This window comes from Agelaius phoeniceus, chromosome 8 (assembly GCF_051311805.1).
Source record: "Agelaius phoeniceus isolate bAgePho1 chromosome 8, bAgePho1.hap1, whole genome shotgun sequence".
Lineage (NCBI taxonomy): Eukaryota > Metazoa > Chordata > Aves > Passeriformes > Icteridae > Agelaius > Agelaius phoeniceus.
The window spans coordinates 36,328,487-36,348,869 of NC_135272.1; the positions used below are offsets into that span (position 1 = coordinate 36,328,487).

A 20,383-nucleotide genomic window follows, 5' to 3' on the forward strand; every position below is an offset into this window, starting at 1 on the left:
TCCCCGGCCCCGCTCCCTCATTCCCGGTTCTCTCCGGTCCCGTTTCCCCCGCAGTGCCTCCCGCCCGAAGGCGAGCGCGGCCGTAGCGGCGGGGCACGGGCAGTTTCTTGTTTTATTTGCGATTTACACAATAGGAGCAGCCAAAACCGCCTCCCGCAGCCGCGGAGGGGCCCGAGCCCGGGCTCGGGGCTGAGCCCGCCGTGCCCCGGGGCAGCTCCGGGCGGGGGGCTCGGGGCCGAGCCGGTCCCGGCCGAGCATCCCGCGGGCAGGAGCTGCGGGGCGGTCGGGGCAGCGATGGCTGCCGGCCCCAGAGTGCGGCCGGAGGAGTTTGTTGGGATGCTGCATTCGGGGGAAGGCTGCTCTCCTGGCCGGAGTTGTGTGCTGTTTGCGGGTGCTCTGCTGGAGGCCGGTGGGACTTGCAGGGAGCGCTGGTACCTGCGGTACAGCCGGCGGCTGCCGACCCTCTCTGGAGGGGGGAAAAGTGAAATCGGATCCCGGGCGGCTTTCAGGGGAAGGTATGGTCAGTAGCAAATGCAGTTTTAAAAGCCTCCCAGATTGAAAAGGAGACACTTTCATAGGATCAGCGGGGGTCTCTACCCAAATGGCCTTTTATCTTCTCTAAACTGGCTGCATTCTCTCACCTCTGGACCATCATTGTGCTGGGCGGCCTCCTAGGGCTCGTTTTGTCCGGGCAAACACTGAGCTGTCTCTTGTCCTTGATGCTGAGAAGACGCGGATTTAAATGACTTCACTTAACAAGGTACATTATTGATGTACTGAATTCAAGGAAGTCCTTTTTTTTCCCCCTTCTGCCGTGCATACGCATGTGTGTATTTCCCCTCAAAAGATAGAAGCATAATCCTTTGCTTTGGTGGAGTCTCTGTTAATGCAAATTAAGGCAGTATAATTGCATTGCTAAATCCGTTTCTGGCGTTAAAAAACATTATAATACGATCACCTCAACGCGTGTTGTATTTGTAAAAGCAGCTCACAGAAATATACATTGTTACAAGAATTAACCATAGGATGAGCCAGGTTTTCTTTCCAAGAATTGTACCGATGATCTGAGCTCGGGAACAATCTGGATGCCAGTGCACGGAGATGCAAATAATGTTAAAATTCTGTTTACTATTAATTGGATATTTAAGGCCCTGAAGTGATTTAATGTGGTGGAACTGGTAGTTAAACTGAAGCCCTTTTCATACTCAGCTCTATTTTTATATGCTTCATATTTTGACTGTCTCAACTCTCATCACGCTAATGCCCAGCCTGTCCTTTGCTCCCCCCTGGAACATTGTTACAGCTGTTTAAGATTAAAAACCGGTGGGAGCAAACCTCCCCTGATTTTAGAAGCTTTTTTTGCTGACCTCCTACAGTAGAATAAAAAATGTTATGACATGTGTCACTGCTGCCCATGCTTCTCACTTGGTTTTAGGGCTGAAATTTCCAAAGCCTGCTCAGGCAGGGATGGGTGTAGCTGGCACAGAATTCCCCATTATTTCTGCGTGTTCAGGGCTGTTGGTGAGTGGTGGTGAGCACCTGGGGCCAGGTGCCACAGTGGGGATGTTGGGATGATGCAGACAGGTCGTGTTTGCAGAAAAAACAGAAAAGAAAGGTGTGGGACTTTGGCAGGAGAGTGAGAACACTTCCCTGCTTTAAGTGGATACAAATCCAAGGGTGTTGTCCTGGTTTAGGGGGTGGCAGGCCCCAAATCAGGACTGGTGAGGGGAAGCTGTGGTGGAGGGAGGAAGGGTTGACATCCAGCCGTTAGTTTTATTTGCTTCAGAAGCCAGAGAGGAGGAAGTGGCAGGATCCAGTGCTTCCCTTGCGTGCTCTCCCCACGCTCTGGCCCTTGCCTGCTGTGGCTCCCACATCTGCACATCCTGCTCTCAGGCAGGAGGTGGTGGTGTCACCAGGGGGCTTTGCAGGAAGGGTCTGAGCTGGAGGTGGGCAGGAAGCATCCAATGAGTGCGGGAGCAGGTGGGAATGCTTCAGTAGAGCCAAGGTGAGAGGTTGGTTGGGTGTGTTTTGAGTCTGGGAGAGGAGGAAGGTCTGGACAGAGCCTCCGTAAGTGCAGGAAGGCAGGATGAGATGAGGTGGAGGCTCCAGAGCGGACACCAGAGGAGCAGGTGGAAGAGGTAAGAGGAGAAGGATGGAATTTGTGAGCCTTAAATGCCTGTGAGGAGGGGCAGGGAGTAATGGAAGCTGTGGGATATGAAATAAATCAGATTTCTGCGGGAGCGCTGGCGGTGCTGTGAACCAGCTCCTTCTCTGTCCGGTGTCTCCTTCCTGTGGCACCTTCTCCTTGTACCTGTGCTTCATGGCACTGCTCCAGCAGCAGTGAGGACTGACTGCTCCTCATAAAATCACATCATTTGGCATTGTTGAGAGGAGTGGGGTACAGCTGGAAGAGAGCTTGAAGCTACAGGCAGACTGAGGGTGAGAGAGGGTTCTGGTGGCACACCAGTGTGACAATTGATTTTTGGCACTCTCACCACTGCTTTCTATTTCCAGAGCCTTGCATGAGGGCAGAGTCTGACTGTCACCTTTGGGGAGTGCTTTGTTTCCTCGCCCATGCAAGTGCTCTGGTTTCATTTATAAATTTATTCCTTGAATGGTACTGCCTAGAGCAGCTGAGGATCATGTAGTGTAGGTGACAACTCGTGAGTTGCATCATTTGCTGGATGTGTTGAACAGCAGCTTAAGAGTTTCTTATTTAAATTTCCAATTAGAATATACGTGTTTGTACCGTGCCAGGGATGCCCTTAGTGAGAACACGTGCTGGGCTCTGCAGTGTGTGTGGGTTCCTGGGTGTCTGCCTCTGTGTTCTTTCTCCAGGAGTGGTTAAATATTGAAAGTTCATCAGTTGTCTGATTTTTCTCTGTTGCTCTGATTAATTATTGTTCCCCCTCTGTTTGGCAGTTCTGCCAAACCCCCAGTTAATGATGTTGCTGTGGCTTAATATTCTGTGTCTTCCCTTTCCTGTGCTGGGGTGTGAGTGCTGTGTACATACACATTTTTACAGGGGTTTTTGCCCTGAGCAGCAGAGGTGATCTGCTTATGTTTCTGCCCAAAGTCATTTCCCAAATCAAGCAGAAACATCCTCACCACAGTCTCTTCCCTTCCTCTCCCTCCTGCAGGACGGGGGGTGCTGGAGAAGGGCTGTGGGTTGTGCTTGTACCACAGTCACCTGTGAGTGTTCCTTTGTTTCTGGGCAGCCAGAGCACGTTGGCAGCATCCCTGCCATTCCAGGGAGCACTGCTGGCCGCAGGCTGCATCCTTGGGAGGCAGCAGGCACTCCCAGCTCCGTGTTCTTGTCATTCCTCAGCAAACTCTCAGTGTCCCATGGCATGGCCTGCCAAGGGCTGCAGCTCGGTCAATGACTACTGGTGTGACGGTCCTGTAATGTATTCTCCTGGGCAGAGCTGGCACTCAGCACTAATTAAAAGTTAAGAGCCTTTTTTTACTAAAATTATAACTGAATTGGTGGTTGTGGCATGACCTGGTCTGCGGGTGGAGTTTCACCATTGCTGTTACCTGGCTTTTCTGATCCCAGCTTCTCTGGCCTGGCTGAAATTACAGGGGTAGGTTGTTGGTTGAAACAACTGAAATTCTTTAGTTGGGAGGTGAGGGCAGGAAAAGAATAAATCAGAACTTTTGTGAGCGGTTGGTTTGGTTTTGGCGAGGTTTAACCCTCTAAATCTGCTCTGGGTGAGGTGAGGAATATTTTTTGGTATTGTGGGTCAAGGTAACGTTTCCATCTCCAAAACAGGGATATAATACTTGCAGCCAGAGTTGAAAGGAGTAAGAAATGCTTTGAAGATGAAAAGCATTAAATGCCTCTATAACTCTCAAAATGCATGTTGATGTTTCCAGCCAGACAGTAACAAAAGTTGTAGGCCCAGAGGGCCTCGGATATTTGTGAAGGCAGCTCTGCCATCTTAATCCTTAGCTCCTACTCTGAGAAGGAAGCACAGCCCTTTCTCATTGTCTGCTACTGATCTTGGGGACTGGAATTAAAAAAATGCATTTTGAATCTGAAAAAAAAATTTTAAAAAAAGCAGTTTGCTGGTCACTTTTTTCCCTGTTTATTTTTAGTATTAATACTGTGCAAACAATAATATATTAATACATCAGGTGATGCAGTGATGTGTAAAATAACAGCTTAGTACAGGCTTCTCCTGGTTGATTGGCAAGCGTATTATTTATTTATTTCTCTCCCTAATAGCTTGTCTGGCCATATGTTTTTCAAGAGGAACAGATTGTGCTCAGACAAGCACAACACGGAGACAGAGACATGTCCAAGGGTTTATATGGGCTGAAAAATCCACATTCTTTGAGGATTTTTGGGTAATGGCAAAGAGTTGGAGTCACCAGAACTGTCCATTTTTTCAGTCCTTTTTAAAATGAGCGTTGACAGAATGCAGCATTATTTATTTTTTCTAATGGGATTGTCTTCTGGCTATTGGATTTACTACTTAGAAGAGATAAATCCCATTTTGAGCTGTCCTGCAGACCAGTATAAATACCAGAACCGTGGTCCTCCATCTCTGAAATCAGGGGTTTCACACATTTCTCCACTTCTTTTGATGGGTCTTTATAAATAAATCTGTGGTGAGTGTGAGGCACTTGCACAGCAAGTGGTGTAAAACCCCATGTCCTCCAGCTCTGAAACCTGGACCTTGTGCACCCTCAGCACAAAAAACTACTGTTTTTTTTTTCCTATTATTTTCATCTTGTGAAGCTGAAATACCAAAAAAAAAAAAAAAACCCATAAGTAAGGAAGGCTGTTAAGTGTTTGATTGTACCTTTTTGGGTTATTTAAATATTATTTGGCAGTAGTGTGTGCTGTAGCAATTATTACAGAGCACAAACCAGTGGAGGAAAACCTCATCTGTTTTCCATGATTATGCCTTAGTTTGAGTCCAGCCACAGCAGCTTTATCCGAGCCTCTCTGGCAGCCCAAGTTTTTTATCCTTTTCCACACATATTCCTTTTTTTTCCTGCCATGAACCATTTCCAAAAGCCAGCGAGAGGGTCCTGGTGGAAGGGCAGAGCAAATCTGAATTTTTAATCAGGTTTTGAGCCGCCTCTTCAAAGGGTCGGGGCATCCTTAGCGCTGTGGCATCAGCCGGGGCTGACATTCCACTTCAAACACCGGGAATGCAGCTGGCCCGGCCAGATAAAAGTTGGGCTGTGGAGCAGCAAGGTGGGCTGGCAGATAATGAGCAGTGCCCGAGGATCCCGGGGACAGCAGGAATTCACATCTCCCGGGAGGTGATTGGGGAGCTCGGCTGTGCCAGGGCTGATAACGCCAGGAAGGCACACAGGGAAATGCACTCTTGGTTTTTGGAGTGGTTGGTGCCTGAGAAGCTGCTCTGCTGTCATAGCCTGGGCAGGCACCGGGGAGAAAAAAGCCTAATTTTTGTTGTAAAAAACGTAGAGAAATTTTCTTCTTTCAGAGAGGCAGGATGTGTTTGAATTGGAAAAAAAAAAGTTTTCTTGTGCGTGTGTTTTCCAGTTTTTCTTTTATATCTGTGTATTAAAAGGGAGAATTAAGAGTAAATGGATTTGTTTGTTGGTTTTTGGGGAGGAATTGGCCAAGAAATGCTCAGAGCCTTGTCATTCATTGCTCTCCTGTGTGGAAGTGCCCAGCTCTAAGGAATTGCCCCAAATTTTATTTCCATATTGTTGGGGTGCTCCATAGCTGGGACTGTGGTCTGGGGCTACCTGAGCTTGGATCTCTGGGACCCTGGAAATGGCAACACTTCCTGGATAAGGGTTGGATCATGGCCCAGAAATGATTTATTTTGATGCATCTGAATAGGCAAATACTAATTTTTTTTCTTTCTAATTTTTTTTTCTGTAGATGAATAATATAACTTAATAATTGCAATTTTAGTGACTTACCTGCTGCATCAATCTTTGTTTTGTACGTCAAAAATTTTGCTGAGGTTTTGATTAATTGCTCTTGTATTGTAGGTTTAATGCAGAATAAAGTGTAAAAATATGGAGAGCCTGCACTCTTCAATCATCATTTTCCTGTAGCTTGTTGTTGTTCAATACCATGCAGTGTTAGTGAAATCTGAAAGGATACATATCCTTGTGTTCTCTTTTCCATGGAAAACAGCATAAAAACACTGCTGCTTATGCAATGTCTGTTGTGGAAATTTTCCTTTTCTGATATAAAACATAAGCCAAGTTATTGCTTGAATCTTGTGCTCTGTGTGTTCTTACCCTGTGCAGAAATCTGGATGAAATTATGTGTCTGCTTTAGCAGTGAGAATCTGAGCTGACTTTTGAAACAATCCTGGTGCCACAAATCAGGAGCGCTCATTTCCAATCCCAGGAAAAGTGTTAATGGAGTCACTTTATCAACTGCCTCCATGGAGAGCCTCCCAAGAGACTTTGCACAAGTATATTTGCACAATTACAAGAATTAGTAAAAGCAAACTGCTCCATCTCCCTTCAGCAGCTTCCCAGCCAGGAGCAGCTGATGAAAACAGCTTTTTGTGGAGCTGTTGGCCTCTGAGCTCAGAGATTTGCACAACTTGGACTGTTTGATATGAACTCCCTTCCACCTTTTGGATAAAAAACTGTGATTTTCCCTTCAGCATGTCTGCAGAACTGTCTAGCCAGTGCTCCCTGTCCAGCTTTGACCTTCTTTTGCACATATCCCTGAGATGCTGTAGGAATTTCTGGCTGTACTTTGGCTTGTCACAGGTGGGAGTGAGGCCAGGGGAAAAGAAACCCTTCAAAACAGACACATCTGGAGGTTGCCATAAAAGTTTCTAGGAGCTGGAACGCCTTAAACTGAATTTTTGGGGTGTTCACCCAGGTGGGATTGTTTTTGGTGCTGTTTTTGGGAGATTTCACACCAAAGTGCATGAGGAGATAAGTTCAGCTTGGCAGAGGTGATGTGGGGGTACCACAGCAAAGGGCTGAGGGCTCCCAGTGACCTCCCTGGCCCTGCTTCTCTCCCTTTCAGCAAAGGAAGATTTAGAACCATTTCCCTTTGGGCTGTGTCTCACCTCAGGACTCACACCAGACAAACCCTGGGGAGGTGTTTGCAGGGGTTCTAGGACGAGGGAAGAGAGAGAATTTAGACTCTTATGTTTTAGAAGGTTGATTTATTATTTTATGATATATATTACATTAAAAGAAAATGATACATTAAAGCTATACTAAAAGAATAGAAGAAAGGATTTCATTAGAATTCTAGAAAAGAATGATAATAAAATTTTGTGACTGCTCACAGCTTCAACAGAAGTAACTGTCATTGGTGTCAGGTGGGATTGCTCCGGTGTGGGATGATGGCTCAGCTCCTGATGCTTCCCAAAACCTGGGAACTGGGATTGTGGTCATGATTAACTTGTACTGCAAGAGAAAAATGAGTGGTGTGAGGCTTTTTGGGCTGCTGAGGTGTTGGATGTGCTGGAAGCCAGGGGAGCTTTTTGGGAATACCCTTCAATGAACAATACCCCACCTTGGGGTGGCTGTGGAATTGTGCATTTTGTGGGGGCAGAAGTGAATTCTCCAAAAAGTAAATTTTGCTTTTGGTGGTTGCCTGTCCATTGCAAACCAGCCCAGGGGCAGCTGCTGGTGGGAGGTGGGCACAGAAGGAGGTCACATCAGGTTGTTTGTGTTGCCTTGTTCGTGGTCAGGGAATGAACAGATTGGTTTTCCTCTTTTCTCCAATATTGAAATCATGTAGGATTTCTGGCTGTTGATAAAGACTAATGGGAGAATAGGGAAGAAGCAGCATGTCCCATTGCAAGGAGTGTGAAAGGAGGAGGGAAAGCCACTTCCACTGTGGATCCTAAATTGCAGTTTGTATTTCGTTACTGCAAGCTGAAGCTGCAAAAAATTTTTTTAAAAAAGGCCATTTTTTTTTCTATTCTCTATTTCCAGTTGGCAACAGTCTGGTCAAGCCCTCATGGACAGGTGTGTTCCAGAGGGGCCAAACCAACATTTTGGAGACAGGATTTTTGTGTGGTATGGAAGGCACAGAAGGATAAAAATAGGCATGTTTTTAATTTGAGGTTAATACACTTAGCAGTTTTAACAATGAAAGGATATTTAATTTAAATAAGCCACAGCTGTAGGTAGTTAGACTTCCTTGGGCACATTGTTTGCCCAAGGAATTGTCTGGAATATGAATTTCAGAATTGTCTTTGATTCCTTTTGCCAGTGGCTGTCCAGGAGTGCCAGGTGTGCTGTGGGATTTCTTCCCTTGCTCTGGTTTGGTGGAGTTTGGCTGCACACAGCATTTCAGAGGGAAAACTGCACTTTCTGGAGCAGGCAGGAATGAGCACTGAGGATGCCTGTTTGTCACAGTAGGCAGCTGTGGTCAGGCTGCTGGCTTTAAACTGTGCATTTCAGTCTTTGATCTCTGTGATTAAAATTAGAAATTCTTATTCCTGGCTACACAGTCTCCTGTGTCTTCCTTGAAGGAGGTTTTGATTTTAAAAATGGAAGAGAGATGATATTTACATACATTGCAGGAGGAGGATGGAAATTGTGAACTTCTGAGAGGTTTTAGCTTCAGATGAGCTTCACCAAGGTGGAGGTTGCAAACCCAAACCTAGTGGCACTAAGTAGCCAAGCTTCTCATTAGTGCAGTTGGGGAAAACAAGAAATCTTCTCTTTAATTTTTTTATTTTTGACTGAAAGGAAGCTATAATTATAAAGGATCCTATTCTGGCTCTTCCTTTTGAATTCTGCTGCTGTTATATTTTACAATCCCTAGACCATTTCAGTAGCTGCTTTGATGGATGTGCTTGATGGTCTTGAAGTTGTTAAATTCAGCTCACTGATGATGCAGCTGTTCTTGGCAGAGAGGAACCTCTGCTGTGCTGAGTTCACCACTGGGAACACAGGATTTCATTCCAAAAGTTGTGTTTGGTTTCTGAAATTTTAAATACTGACATACTGGTGATGCTGTATTTCCATTAAAACCACTGCCTGCAAAGCCAAAATTAAAGCAACCCCAACACAGCCATGATAGGAGATAACTTGTTTAATAGAAATAGAAATGACCAGTTGTTTATTTTTATTTGGTGCGAAATTCAATCTCATGAATTTTAAAATATCGATTCACTGTGATGTCACAGAAATAGAATTTTGCCTCCCCCTTCATTATTTATGTATTTATTCAGCAAGTGGTTGGCTGAAAGTCTAGAAATACATTTTTTTTTAAAAAAAAGTATATTCTGGTAATTGCAACCTCAGACTTTGAAATGCTGCTTTTTCCTACCTTTCCAAGAATAGAACCTCAGCCTCCAAAAATAAATGCAACCCAACATCCATCATCACCATGGTGTTCAGTGCTTGGAATGGTGGATTTCTCCTGGAGGAGCAAAGGTGCAGCAGCTATTTTGGGAAGGGAAGATGTGGGGTGGGGATGAAATGAATGCAGAGTTGCTCTGGGAGGGCTCCTTGGAAACCTCAGACCTGCTTGGGGTGTGTGTTGTCTGGTGGCCTCAGAGCCTGAAAAGTCAGGGTGAAGAGGAGGAAAAACAAGCAGGGAAAGGGACAACAGTGATTCAAATATTTACTGAGGGAAGGTGTTCATTTGGAATTCTTTGGAATGTTCTTGATGTACAGTGCAGGTGCACACTGTGTAGGTCAGGCTCATTCCAGGCTCTTCCCTGGTTTTATTGACCCACATCTTCCTGCAACTTTGGTACAGAAACTGCCCTTTCATTCCAGGCTCTTCCCTGGTTTTATTGACCCTCATCTTCCTGCAACTTTGGTACAGAAACTGCCCTTTCATTCCAGGCTCTTCCCTGGTTTTATTGACCCACATCTTCCTCCAACTTTGGTACAGAAACCGTCCCTTCTTGTCCAGGGCCTTGCATCCCAAACTGTGGCTCCTTGGTGAGCACAGGGGCTTCTCTGGAGTTTGTGCATCAAACTGCACTGCAGGGCCAGGAGCAGCAGGGCTGGGTTTCTGCTGCCCTCCCCTGTCACTCCCCATTCCCTGGCCTCTGCTTTGCCTGTTTGCTGCCATTTCTGCCATTCCTGTTTGCCATTCCCTGTCCCCTGCTTCCCAGTGCCACTTCCCTGCCCATGGCACTTGGCCTCACTCTGCACAGCTGAGGTGACCTGGTGGCAGCTCTGGTGTGGCAGGGACCCAGGGACCTCTCCAACAATGTCCTTTTTATATACATTATTTTATTTATATATATATATATGTGTATATGTATGTATATGTATATATATGTATGTATATATATGTATATATATGTGTATGTGTATATATATATGTGTATATGTATGTATATGTATATATATGTATGTATATATATGTATATATATGTGTATGTGTATATATATATATGTGTATATGTGTATATATATATGTGTATATGTATGTATATGTATATATATGTATATGTATATATATGTATATATATGTATATAATGTTTCTATATATTATCGTATATAAATTATTATTTGTATATATATTATGTATATAAATGATATATAAAATTGTAATATATTATTCATATATACATTATTATTTGTATATACATTATTGTGTATATAAGCGATGAATAGAATTTCTATATATCATTTGTATATACATTATTATATTATATACATTATGTATATAAATTATATATAATTTTAATATATTTGTATATACATTATTTGTATATACATTATTACATTTATTCTGTATTATATACCTTTTTATATACATTATTATCATTATTCCAATAGGCAATAAATAACAGGATGCCACCAGATCCCCTGGAATTTTGTGCTTGGTGGAAGATACCTGTGAGGGGCTTTTGATGTGGGCATGGAGGGATAGAAGGAGGGATGGCTGGAAGCTGAGAGAGAGCAGGTTTAGCTGGGGTATTTGGAGGGAATTGCTCCTTGTGAGGCCCTGGCACAGGTGCCCAGAGCAGCTGGGGCTGCCCCTGGATCCCTGGCAGTGCCCAAGGCCAGGCTGGACACCCTGGGGCAGGGGAAGGTGTCCCTGCCATGGCAGGGTGGGATGGGATGGGATGGGATGGGATGGGGATGGGATGGGGATGGGATGGGATTGAAGGCCCTTCCAAGCCAAACCATTCTGGGACTCTGTGTTCCTGCAGGGATGGGCGTGGGTGGAGCACACACCTGATGTTGGTGTGTGTGACCAACCCCAGCAGTTCTGCCACCATGGCTCTTCCTCCTTGTCCCCTGAGGAGCTGCACTGGAGTTCAGCTGCTGCTGCCCCTGGGAGAGGACATTTAATTTTAATCCTGAAGAGAGATTCACAGCCTGTTTGGGATTCTTTTTGGGATCCTGGCTCAGAAATGAAGTTAGAGCCAGTGTCAGCATCGGGCCCTGAGTCTAAAAATATATTTAAAATATGGAAACCTTGCCATAGCAAGGCTGTGGTTTGCACTGGCCAGAATGCAAAGCTGGCCCACAGGCACACCCATGCTGAGGAGGATTCTCAACTTCTGCCTTTGCTTTGATGATGTAGAAAGAAAAAAGAGAATTTTTTTTTTAATTACTTTTTTAGAAACATTTTTTTCCTTTTGGTGGACAGAAGATAACAGTGTCTGTCAGGGGTCTGTACCTATCTTAGTTATTTCAGAATCTCAGGAGATGCTGAGCCCCTGTGGGAAAAGGAAAGGGAGGCAAAAGATGGAGAAAGAGGATGAAGTGGCTGTGCACTGCTTTGGTGTGGGTAAGAGCAGGGGTGGCAGCTCACCAGTTCATCCTGATCCATGGTGTAACAGCAAGATCTGATCTATTATTTCTATTCTTTATTTATTTATTAACTTTCTGTTACCAGCCTGCCAGAGCAGCGATTCCAGTGTCCTCAGAGCATCGTGTTTGGTGCAGGGGCACTGTCAGGGCTTGAATCCTCTTTTCCATGCTTTCCTGAGCAGTGTGAGGTGCCTGGGTGTCACCAAACAAAGAAATGAAAGCCTTAAGACATACAAAATCCATGTTCAGCTGGGCTACCAGGCCCTGAGTGTTACTCAGAGGGGCTGTGCAGCATTCCCACCTCCTCATTTCAAATCCCAGTTTTCCAGTGACAGACTTAAAAATCTCATTGTGCAGCTGAGTTAGTGACTGAGCCCTCACTTTATAATCACTTTATAAAGCGCATGCACATTAGCAGGACGTGTTTAATGGCCACACGGCCCAGATGAAAGGGCCCTTTGTGGCAGGAGCCTTTTGTGCCTTCCTGGATCCCTCAGCAATTCCTGCCGAGCTTCCCAAGTCTGCCTGACACGGCGGGGCCGAGGAAAAGCCCTTGTGGCTTTCAGCTTGAGTGGAGAATAATGGGGAGCAGGATGGCAGGGGGGAGGGCTTTGCATTCCCAATGACCTTCCCGGGCTGTGTCCCCACACCTGGGGACACTGGGACACCTTTTCTCACTCCCTTTATTTCTCAGGCTTGTCTCTAATGGCCACGTACCACAACAGCGTTTGATTTATTTAAAATTTTTGTTATTTATTATTTTTGTCAACTGAGATTTGATGTTGTCTTTCATCTTCTGTTTAATCTCTCAGCTAGGTTTTGTTTCCTGTCTGTGGCTCTTAGAAAAGCTTTTTCTAACCTTACCTTTCATACTCAAAAAATAAGGCTGCAAGGTCATGGATGCGTGCAGCTTGGCCTGGCAATAATCTTCATTAGAACAAGAATTTAGTGGATATATATTTAACTTTCCATTAACAAAAAGAGGGAAACTTCAGCAAAAAAAATTCCTGGATTGTCTGATAAAGAAAAAGATCCTGATTGTCTATTGTTGCTAATTCACGTGGTGCTTTGTGGGGTCACAAGCAGAGAGAGTTTCAGCTCCTGCAAAAACTTTGGGAAATCTATTCCAGTTTGGAAATTGCTGAGTAAAGGTGAGGTGAGAGAAGATTATTAACAAAAAACCGCCAAACGGTGGAGATGGGGGAACATACACAAGAAAATGCAGGTATTTAATTAAGTTAGAAATTAGCTAGATGTGATTGGAGTGGGGTTTCTAGTTTGGTCGGATCCCAGAATTGTTAAGGTTGGAAAAGCCCTCCAAGACCGGAGTCCCAGCTGTGCCTGATCCCACTTTGTCCCCAGCCCAGGGCACTGAGTGCCACCTCCAGGAATGGGGACTCCAGACCTCCCTGGGCAGCCCCTGCCGAGGCTGAGCACCCTTTCCATGGAGAAATTCCTGCTGGTATCCACTGTGATCAGTCAGATCTCCCTGGGCAGTCCCTGCTGAGGCTGAGCACCCTTTCCATGGAGAAATTCCTGCTGGTATCCACTGTGATCAGTCAGATCTCCCTGGGCAGTCCCTGCTGAGGCTGAGCACCCTTTCCATGGAGAAATTCCTGCTGGTATCCACTGTGATCAGTCAGATCTCCCTGGGCAGTCCCTGCTGAGGCTGAGCACCCTTTCCATGGAGAAATTCCTGCTGGTGTCCACCCTGAGCCGTCCCTGGTGGGAAGGCTGGCGTGCAAGAGCTGTTTGTGTGTGTTCCCAAGGGAACATCCTGGTGGGGAAGATCCAGGAGCTGCTTGGGCAGCTCCAGGCAGGTGTGTGGGGATGGATACCACAGTGAACCTCCCTGTGCTCCTTCCCTTGGGCTGCCTGTCTCCATCTCATCCACGTGTTTGCTGTTGGTTTTCCATGCTGGAGATTCCATGGTGTGGAGAGAGCCAAAGCTGCTCTGTCTGCCTTGAGCTGAGCGTCTGCAGCTTCTGCAAGGGCAGAGCTGTTGGTTGTGGGGTGGCTGAGGGTGGAACCCAGGGCTGGGCTGCACCCAGGTGCCCTCAGAGGGGTTGGAAGGGAATTCAGCTGGGAAATGCTGCCAGGGAACAGGAACGGGGTGAAAAGCAGAGGGCTGGGCTCTGTTTCTGTGGGGCTTGGAAGCACTTCTGTCTCAGGATGAGCCAAGATGTTCTGCACTGGTGTTGTTGAGCTGAGGGACAATTTCAGCTGAATTATTGGAAGAAGTTTTTGGAGATGAAGCACTCAGGGCCTTTTTGCCAAGTGAACTTGGGGTGTTTTCTGTATAACCAAGTGAGGACCTTCCTAGGTGTGCTCTAAATGGATATTCCTCAATCTCCTCTCACCAAAGATCACTCACAGAAGTCAGATCCATGATTCCTCTCTAAGAGGAATTTATTCATATTTCCCTGTTTCCCCTCGCTTAACTCTGTGTTTAAGAAATCCATTATCTGGGAAGTGTGCAAATTTAGGGTATTTTTTTCTCTCCCTCTTTTTTCATCAAAATAGAAGAAAATCTGGCAATGGATTGAGGTTTTCTTCTTCTTTTTTTTTTTTTAATTTTAATTACATCTGTTTATGACTTATCTTAAGGCCAGAAAGCTCCCTGGTTCATGAACTTTCCCTTTTTTTTCTGTTTTAGTTTTCAGCACTGTCCTCAGCTCATTAGCTAGAATCTCCTATATAATTATCTGTAATTTTCTATCCCACTTGCTCAGTGAAATACTTAGAGAAACAAACATTCTGTGGTAGTACTGCGAGCTGGGCTTTTAATTTTAAATTCTTCATTAATTTCACTGCATATTTGCTGCAAGTTTTGTGTTCTGCACGTGATCATCAGTTTTTTAAGAGAGTGTTGAACACTGAATTGAAATCAGCTTCTGCTTTGTCAGATGAAGACTTCTCACGAAAAATAAGATAATTTTCCTTTTCACACAGCTACTGCTTTGCAAGCTGGGATAACAAACACTAATTTTTTTTTAATCAGTAAAAAACCCTTCTATTATTGTTATTGCTATTTTATTTTTGGTGACTGAAAAACTGCAACAGGAAATGACCCCAGCCACAGTTTCCATGACACCCTCTCACTTGAATCCAGTTTTCAAGCAGATGAAAGGCCCAAGCAGCCTTTTGATAGTGAGCAGCTAATTGGGTGCCTGATAGAGGCAGGTTTTTCTCTGGGAAAAAAATAAAGGAGCCAAGAAGTGGAACAGCTGTGTTTTGGTACACGTGTGTAATCCCAGATAAAACTCTCCAAGGACAAGGAAATCCAGTAATACCCCACAGAAAGGAAAATTAAGAATCTTTGAAAACCTAAATGTGGCTTTTTTGGGGGGAGCTCATATTTAAAATAAAAATCTGCTGGAACGAATGTGGTAATAAATTATGGAGTTGTAAAATCTGAGCAGAGCTTCTTGTTCTGTGAGATGTGGTGCTGGGATTTGGTTTTGTCTGGGCAAGAAAATGGCAATTTGGTCTTTTTTTCCTGTTTTTCCTTTGCAATTTGGTCTTTTTTTTCCTGGTTTTGCTTTGCTCAGTACATTCCTACCCCAAAAAACGAGGGGTTGGAGGCTGTTTCCAGCTCTTCTGCTCTCAGCTGAGCTGCAGGTCATGGGCTCCTCACATCTCACCATGGCTGTGGCTCCTCCTCTGCCACTGTGTGCTGAAAACGTCCCTGTGGAGAAGAAGGTAGAAATGTCCACATCTTTTTGGGGAGAAACTGAAATCTGAGCAGCCTCTTCTGGTGGCTGTTAACAGCTGTGTAACCTCTGGGGTGAGCAACAATTGTCCATGGCGTGGCAAAGAGGAGAAACAGTTAAAACAGAGGAAATAAAATCACAGATTATTCTGAGTTGGGAAGGACCCACGAGGATCATCAAGCTCAACTCTGAAATGAGTGGCTCATGCAGGGATCAAACCTTGCTGTAGCATGAGGACTCTTTGGTAAATGGTTTGAATCTCAGGGCTGGTTTTGATTGGAGGGATAAATCCTGATTCAGGAATTCCCTGAAGCTGAGTTGTGGAAGGAGCTGGGATTGCTGAGGGGGCAGTTTCTGGCTCAGGTGGTGGTGGCTGCTCCTGCTGCAGCACCTGGGGGTGTCACAGAGCTGTGCCCGGTGGGTTTTGGTCACTTTGTGTGGGTTCCCTTGGCTTTCCCAGGAAATTCTGAATTCCTGCGCAGGAAAGTTGTAGGAACAGTCTGAGATGGGGACCTCGTGTGCTCTCCATGTCCCTGTTGGTCCTGGAAATATTTCAGGACCAGTTCAATGTTCCAGTGCTATTTCTAAGCGTTATTCTCTTGAAGTTGTGTTCTTCTCTTGAAGTTTCCATGCAGAGCATTTCACCTTCTTGCTTCAAACTAAGTGAAATAATGAGGGTTTTCTCTCCTGAGTAACAGAGCAGCCTGGTCTGGTGGAAGCTGTCCCTGCCCATGGCATGGGGGGGAACTGGATGAGCTTCAAGGTCTCTTCCACCCCAAACCAGTCTGGGATTCCACAAATATCAAAGAAAGCTTTTATTTTATTTTTTGTTAATTCAAGGGTGTACAATTAATGTAAAATGAATCTTCAGCACAGGTGGAACAGCAGCTGATTAATAGGGGGGCTTTGTGTTAAATGCAGCTTTGGGTTTTTTAAAATCAATATCTCTGTTTTCATTAGGTTTTGTCAGCAGTTGAATATTAACTTTTAATTATAGGTTAATTATACCTGTGCAGGTTGGCTGTTGTTGTTTTGTGTGGGTTTGTTTTGGTTTTGTCTTTCAGGGCAGTTTTAGTGCCTGATCTGGATATGCCAAATTTAAAAACAAAACTAATTTTGCAACTTGTTAACTTACAATGGCATTGACACTGTAGAAACCACTTGTCTCATTGTATCCCCTCTCTCCACAAGGAATACATCAAAATTAATTCAGGAACCTTCTTTCCCCCAGTTTCTTTTACACTTTATGCATTTTTAGCTTCACTGTGGGAGTCTCTTGCTCTGCTCTTTTTTTGATTATTTAAATGAGAGGATCCAATCACTTTTATAGATATAGTAGCTTGTGGTTAATAATGGTGAACATTGGATGCAAATACATTAAAAAAAAATCCAATTAACATAAGCAATTAATGATTGCTGTGTTTGTCAATCAGAGTGCACTCCTAAACTGTCCTGAAGTCCAGTAATTCTCGTTTATTGATCCCTGACTCAGTGTTTGGGAGGATTGGGTTGGCATCCCACGTGTTTTAGGCTGGGGCAGGGCTCACCTGCAGGAGCTGTGAGCGTGAGGAGCAGAGCAAACCCCAACACACCATGGGACCTCTGTGTGGATAATGGATGGGCACAGACAATGCCCACACTGGGAACGTTTTGTGGATGAGAGTGGGAGCACGGGGGGATGAGGGGCTGCAGAGCCAGGAAATGTGGAAAAGACACTGGGAACTGTGGCAGTGGCTCCTTGGGATTTGGTGACATTGTTGCAGTGGCCACATTGTCCTTTTTACTTTAAATTTTGCCTAAGTTCTTACCCCTAATACATGGTAAGATACAGGCAGCTGCTTCCTATTGCCACTTCATTCATCTGCAAGTGAGAAACAGGAGCACATCCCCTAATTTATAACCCTAATTTAATGTGTTATGACACACTGCAGAAAGGATTTGCCTTGCATGGCTCTGAGAATTTTCATAATTTACTTTTTCTTCATAAGAAATTCAATATTCTTTCCATTCATTCCGACTCTGGAATTCTCACCCTTCATTTTCATCCTCTGTGTCTGAGGATGGACATCACTTTTCGGAATGTTTGGAACTTTTTCATCTCCTGATGCTTTTGATTTTGTAGCCTTGTGTTTGTGTCTTTGCTAGGAGTGAAAAGCCAGGATGAAAGTCCAGCTGGGGAGGTGAGACAGGAGTTTTGAGCTGTTCCACTGTCTGTCAGTTCCCAATGCAAAAACTGCATTGTGAAAACACACATGGAGCCTGGAAGTTAAAATACAGATTCCATGCTGAAACAGAGACCTAGATTAATTCCTGGGCATTAGCAATTTATTAAAGTTAAAATTTATTCATTAATTTGTGAAGATAAATTATCACTCTTAGCATAATGAAAATTTTTCAGCTCATTAAGTATTTTTTTTCCCCCCCCCTCCACTTCCTGACAGTCAAATCCTGCTACCAGTACAGGAGTGACTGTGAGACAACAGGAATATTCATTCCCTGAGTAGCATTAATCCACTTCCATTCTCCATTCAAAGCAGTGTTAATGCCTTTATTTCTCCTTGGAGCCTGAACTCGCTAATCCCGATCCCAAAGTGGATTATGGTGTCGTTCCTGCGTGTTCAGACAGATGTGCAACACACAGATAATTGCACAGAAAGGCAACAGAAAGGGAATTTCTTTAGTTGCTGAGCTGGAGGTGGTCTCTATCCAGCCTTAAATCCTTAATTCAATTTCAGGTTTGCCACTCAGTCCTGTTGGCCTCGTGCTCAGAACGAGTTCTAATTGGAAAACTGCTTGGACTGATCCATATTTTATGTGCATTGAAGCATCCTCAAGAATTAAATATGAATGGATGTCAGGAAATGTTGAAATATTACGAAACATCTAATTTCCAGTGCAAATATCTGCCTAGGGATTCTTGATTATCTTTCATGAAGATGACACTACCCATGATCAGCACAAGTGCTTCTCAAATAAGAGAATTCATAGAAGGAAATCACAGCAGAGATTTGTTTGGAGTAAACGAGCAGCCTTTTCTCCAGAGATTCCAAAATATTTTATTTAGACAAAGTTAAACATGACTGGAGGTTAAAAAAGAGGTCAAATCATTCTCTCCTGTTTTGAAAGAGAAATTGGTTTGTGTTCATTTACCAGGAGCAGCGCATTTGCTTCGTAGTTTGTAAACGTTTTGTGAAAAAGCAGCTTGTGATAATATTTATAGAGGGAATGAAAAATAATAATTGCCTCTGTCACTGCTTGAATTTTAACAATGTGTGTGCACTTGAGGCCTTTTTGATCTTTTTAATAGGTACAACCCAACTGGCAATGACATCACATCAGGAAAGGAATTAATGCTGCCACTGTCAACTTCCTGGCTTGCTTTTTTTCTGAAAAGCTGCTTCCCTGCAGTTCAAATCCCTTTTTTCCAGTAGAAATCTGCTCCCACATTCTGTTGGCTGCCCTGTCCTCGTGATGTTGTGCTCTGTTGGCCAGGAATTCCAAGAGTCTGTGGATGGGCAGGGTCCCAGGACTGTGCTTACAGGTTTGTGGCAAGATCTGCTGTGATTTAGGTTGCAGAACATGAATCTGATATCAATTTGAGATATTAATTCCATCCTCCACAGCTGGGACTGTGCAGTTCTCAGCCCAGTCTCTTCCTGGATGTGTTTGCACTGGGGAGGTGAAAACAACTCAGAGCAGAGGAAAAAACAATGTTCCAAAAGAGCCCAGGCTGTTTCTAAACATCCTGAAAGCTGCTTTCTTTTTCCTCTTTGCTCTGCAGCTTTTTTGCATTGTGATTTTTGTGCTTTCTCTCACGTGTTTTCCTCTATCTTTGATCAGCAACACTGACCTCATCAAAAGCCCTGAATGGGCAGCTCTTCCCAGCAGAGCTGAAGCTGCTTGCAGTGCATTTCTCCCTTGCAAACCTGAGGGTACCCAGTGGGACATCTGGGATAACCCAGCAGAACTCTGCTCCTGCAGTGACTGCAAGGATGTGTGGCTGGAATTCGTGGGAATCCGGAGGCCAAGAGCATCCCTGGCATTGAAATAACTGCAAAAACCAACTCCCCTGGCTAAGGAGGAGATGCCTGAGTGGAAACTGAAACAATCCTGCATAGGAACCGAGGGGTTATGTTTGCATGGGTGAAATGCCTTTAGGGAGATGTTTTGGGGGGCAGTTCTTACAAATTTCAGCTGCTGATTTGAGGCTAGTTTCAGGCACAGGAATCATTCAGGGCTGTTAATCAGAGCTCCTCAGAAGAGCACACTGTGATGTTTAAATTGGACCTGAGTGTAGCTTCTTGCTGCTTCCTTTTGAAAGGTAAATATATTCCTTATCATTTCAGCACTGCTCATTTTTAGAGGGCTGGGATCATTATCTTTATTTAGGAGAAATCATGTTTCAAAAACCCCTCTCCATCCCTGCTGTGGTGGGACCATCCCATCCCCTGGGACCCAGAGCCAGGACCCCGGAGCCCCCAGCCTTGGTTTGTTTGGAAAACAGTGAGGGGGCAGGAATAAAATCAAATCCCTGCTTTGCACAGCATCTGATGGTTTTCTGCTCCCAAGGGCTGGATGTAGAAATTCCTGTGGGATGGCTGAGAAAGCACCGGGGCGAGTTCTGCTCCTCTCCTTCATCCTCGCCTTCCCTCATTAAATCTGGAGCTTTCTCTTCTTTTTCTGGGTTGGAATCCACACTGTGCTTGATTAACACTGGAGGTTTTGTTTGAGTTTTGGTTGTTGGTTGTTTTTTTTTGGTTTTTTTCACTCGCCCCTCTTTCATGTAAATGATGTCTTGCTATTTTGCTTGCTTTTTCCCTTTTTTAATTAGAAGAATAAATGCTTGCATTCATGCACAAATTGCTTTGAAGTGCTGTAAGAATTCAATTCATGAGCTTCCTCCAGTCTCAACCTTTAATTTTTTTTTTGCACACTGATAACATCTAATGGCTGTGCT

At 44.5% G+C, this 20,383-nt stretch overlaps 1 protein-coding gene across 4 annotated transcripts in view; it reads left to right on the forward strand.

Annotated features, from left to right (window-relative positions):
• Positions 1–20,383, forward strand: part of CACHD1 (cache domain containing 1) — a 92,145-nt gene that overhangs the window by 771 nt on the left and 70,991 nt on the right. The window lies entirely within an intron of this gene.